General features: G+C 37.3%; 1 protein-coding gene across 1 annotated transcript in view; it reads right to left on the reverse strand.

The window, feature by feature from the left end:
• prkacab (protein kinase, cAMP-dependent, catalytic, alpha, genome duplicate b) overlaps window positions 1-5000 on the reverse strand; it is a 28097-nt gene that overhangs the window by 10010 nt on the left and 13087 nt on the right. The window lies entirely within an intron of this gene.

A 5000-nucleotide genomic window follows, 5' to 3' on the forward strand; every position in this document is an offset into this window, starting at 1 on the left:
AAGGGGCAAGAGGAAAAGGAGGATGAGAAAAAATTAGAGGATTAAACATAGATAGACAGACAGAGAGGGGTGGTTGACGTTTAAGGCCGTAACACACTTAAAGGAGGATTCCAATTCCTGAAAAAATGGGTGGAAAAATAGAAAAAAAATAAAGCACTCACGCTTAATTTTTTGCCATTGTGGGGAAAATGTGTCCTGCGGTGTGACATCATTGGTGTGACATTTCTGTAAAATACAATAAAATGATTTATATTCTGCACAAACATATCCCCAATGCTCTTTCTGCTATTGTTCCTTTAACCCCCACCCCACACACACACTACTACCCACTCGCACCCCCACCCCCACTCACCTATGCATTGTACAGGCAGACAACTGTGATTTCACTGCATGGTTTCACTGTATTACTTGTAATAATTGTGTGAATGTGACAAAAAAAGTGAGGATTGAGTAACACAATGCCTAAGCATGTCACACCACAGGACATGAAGTCACACCACAGGAAATTCACTGCATTGTGGCCATTTTCATCTTTTGTATTCGTGACTGACCTCTGAGCTCAAGCTAACTAGATAATGATATTGTGTTTAACCTTAATATGTGTTTTCATTCATAAAAAACTTTTTTTCCTTCCATAAGAGCAGTCACACCACGGGACACCATGAATAAACCTAAGCATTGTGTGACAGAAACATTGCAATATGTAGACATATTAAGAGGTTAATAGTCACCTTAAACTTCCACACCACTCTCCAATAACTGAGGTATAACTGGTTAGGAGCCTGTCTTTAAGACCCTTGTAGTTGGCCTTGCAGCTGCCCGTCCACAAACCTGACTTACATGTCAACCCGCAGGACGCAATTTGTGTTACGAAATCGAACTTGTAGTTAATATTGCTGTATTGAGTTTTTTTTCACTTTCATATTTTTTAATATAAGGTTAATATTTATCATGCCAAATGCTTTATTAATGATTCAAAATGTTGTTGGTTTATTTTATAGCTGTATATATCCCAGGTTGTATTATTGTTACAGTCACACCACAGGACATTTGACATATAAACCTTTCCATAAATCTGAACACAAATGTTTCTTCTCATCTAAGACTAATATTAAACATGATATACCACATCTTCTTTCATTTACATTTGTTTTCAAAATGAAAAATATCAATTTTGTAGGTTTTTACTAATGTTACGTAAAAACAGGGCGTCATGTCAACCACCCACAGACAGAGAGACAGACAGACAGACAAACACACAAACAGACAGAGTATCAACACGTGGATGTCAACACAATCTGAGCACCATAGAAACGGACATGGCTCACTGTGGTGGGGGGTGGGGGGAAGACTGACTTCAGTATGGTCTCTGGGCCCCATAGAAATTGGCAAGGGGCTCAGTAACGGAGAATAATAATAACAACAAAATTTGAGAGATATTAGGTACGATATACATAAAAGCACATGAAGAGAGCAGAAGATAGATAGATAGAAGGATAGAGATTCCGGAGCTTCCAGAGCGCACGTCGGAGCTTCCAGAGCTAGCTCCGCCTTGCTCCCCCTCAAATTAAGCCCTGGATAGATAGATAGATAGATAGATAGATAGATAGATAGATAGATAGATAGATAGATAGATAGATAGATAGATAGATAGATAGATAGATAGATAGATAGATAGATAGATAGATAGATAGCAGGGTTTCCCCCAGCACGTACAGTATTTCTCAATTGGTTTTGTACATTTCTCACAACAGAATAATCATTCTCAGAACTTCTTGTTCAATTGTGACTTCCTGCTGTTATCTGTGCACATGGTAAAATACGTTTCTCATAGTTTTCAGCATTTAGCAAATGCTTTCATCACCATGCAGATGGTTGTGATCAATTCTCAGCTTTTTTGTACATTATCAATTGCTTTTGTCATATCACTCAAAAAGCATTGTCACTGAATACACAAAACATTTAGGCAATATGTCAGAGTATAAGTCTTGACATGCAAAATGACTTACCAAGCTGTCATAATGTGATAAGCACTGTATAATTTCCATTGGATTTTTGTCTATAAATGTGATCTGAATTGGTAAATTCCTCGCAGGTAAATATTGACTCTCTCTAATCAAAGGCAGTAGAGGGGAAAGAGAAAACAGACATGCAATTCAACAATAGGCACTGTACTGCATTATATTACTCTATGCCTCATGTGCCCTTTATAATTACGCTCCACGCAAAATTACAATATTTCCCTAGAATTTCACAAGACAGTAAATGCACTTCATACAGTATCAGTGTATTGTTTCAAATTTATTTTGCTTTACAGTTCTAGATTTTTTCTTCACAAGTAAAAAGGGATGGTAGAGGGCGCATTTTGACACCTCAACCAGAGTTTGCTATTTTTCCTATTTTGCAGCGAGAAAACCTGTCAATACAGTTTTTCTCGATTGGTTTGGCTAATTTCTCAAAACTGAGATGACATTCTCAAAACAACACGGACAAATCTCCAAACCAACTTACAATTTCCCACAGCAGAATGGCATTTTTCATTGCTTTCATCAAATTTCATTTCATTTCATTTCAATTTCATGTCTTAAATGTTTAGTACATCTCGGCAGATGGCTATATACAAGTACCCTACAGTTTACACATTGAGCATACATTTATTTTATTTATTTTCCAAATAAATTGACCTGTCTTATCTAAACGAATTAGACAATTCTCAGTCTAATGGTTGCCCTCTCCAAAACATGTCAGCATGATTTCATTGTGTGAGTCATCATATGCAAAGTAGTCTACACAATTGTCAAAACAGTCAAGGACATAATATTTTAAGAATGTCTTTACTGTAAACAGTAAATTCATGACAGTGTTCAACAGGCCAGATGGTATTGTAACTTCACTAGTTTGTAGAAAATAATTTTACAACCGTGTATACTACAGTTTCCTCTGTTATTTGGCTAATTTCTTGCCATTTTTTTAAACGGCATTCTGTGGAAGGAATTTAGTTTCGACACACGGGTAAACTGTTTTTGGAGTGATATGAGCAAGTGATGAGGATCCATGGTGTTATGCTGAACCATCCAGTTTATTTTGACAGAATGACTAAATGAATGCAAATGAGCCAAACCAATTGAGAAGAATATATGCCATTTTTACGGTACTGACTATTTATGTGGGAGAAGGTTTAGTGCTGATGCAAGAATGAGCTGTTTTGGGAGGTATATGACATTTTGCTAGTTATCTGAACTGTTGTGCAGAAGTGTAAGAATGTTTAGCCAAATGACCCAAAATTTATAGAAATGTCATCTGGGTTTCAAGAAATTAGCCAAACCAATCGAGAAAAACTGTAAATAGTCATAGTCTAAATGTATATCAAGGACAATCGTATCTGATCAATGTAATATAAAGTTGAATTTACAACATTTCCCATCCAATCTAAACAACATTTTGCTTCAGAAAAGATCCTCGAGTGTACTATTCAATTGACAACATGACAAAGCGATTTGACTAGCTTTTCCATACACGGACCACACTATGACACAATGACTAACCATTCTGCTGGCACTGATACATTCATTGACACAAAAACTTGGGTTTTGAGCAAGAGACTCGGTTTTGCAGGTCATCCACGGTGTTTTGCCATTTGTTAAAGCTGTTTTGAGAATGAATATTATGTTTTGCAAATTGCGAGAGAGATTTGAGAAATGTACAAAACCAATTGAGAAATACTGTAATTGCTGAGGCGGCCACCTTGAAATGAAGCACTGACCACCTTGACTAGGTCCCCTGAAAAGATATATTATGTAACATATCTCATGTTGTGAATGTAATTTCATAAGTTGCTTTGCCAAAAAAGATATACTTTTAACACCCAACCACCTTGACTAACAAAAAATCTGGGGGAAAGGCTGGATAGATAGATAGATAGATAGATAGATAGATAGATAGATAGATAGATAGATAGATAGATAGATAGATAGATAGATAGATAGATAGATAGATAGATAGATAGATAGATAGATAGATAGATAGATGATGGATAAAATCATCCAATGTAATGCCCTGATCACACAGAGACTCCTAGGCTGCAGCCATATCTAGCCTGTGCGCTAATCTGGCCCTGCACACAAACCAGAATCAGAGAACCCCACTGCAACCAATGTAGAATTAAGCCTGGGGTGTGTGGCTATTATCTATTTAACCTCGTCTATTCTACACCAATCCTTTTTCTTGCATTCCTCTTTTCTTCCATTCTTTTGCCAATTGTTTCTCACAGTGTTTTACCAATAAATGATCAATATGTGTCAATTCTCGGTGACCGAGTGAGTGAGTAAGCACTTAAGTAGGCCTATGTAAGTACACTAGACGATCAATATGTGTCAATAAGTAATTGAGTGACCGAGCAAGTAAGTGCATAAGTGTGCACAAGGGAAGCGAATGAGGAAGTGGAATACACAAGATCAACCAAACACCACAGGGGAGGTCAATGGAGCAGAATGGGATTGGCTGAAATTACTACAGGTTTGTCTAGCAATGAGACTAATGGGATTCTGATGGGAGAGAGTGACAGAGTCCTGGTGCATGGATGGATGGAAGGAAGGAAGTAAAAAAGGATTTAAAATGAGAGAGAGAGAGAGAAATTAGGGTGGGTGGGGGTCAGGGCCGGCGCCACGGGAGGCATTGGAGGGCATTGCCCCCCCAGCCAAGCTGCTGTGCCCCCCCAGGGCTTATTCACCTAAACATGCTGATATAGTCATTAATATGCAACAAATGAGTATTTTTTCTGAATACAGTAAATATAAAGTATAAGATATAATTCCAACTTTGCTTAACCATCGTAGCCCTAATAAACAAATAAATAAATAGGTTACACTATTTAAACATTGTCAGTAGACCTAAATGTGAAATAATAAGTGAACAGTGATCCTTTGAAATAATGGGATTGTCCCATATTTAGAAACAAAAGTACTGTTCCGTAGAGCTGAAACTGAGCCCACAATTTGGTT

The sequence above is a fragment of the Engraulis encrasicolus genome, chromosome 1 (assembly GCF_034702125.1).
Source record: "Engraulis encrasicolus isolate BLACKSEA-1 chromosome 1, IST_EnEncr_1.0, whole genome shotgun sequence".
Taxonomy (NCBI): domain Eukaryota; kingdom Metazoa; phylum Chordata; class Actinopteri; order Clupeiformes; family Engraulidae; genus Engraulis; species Engraulis encrasicolus.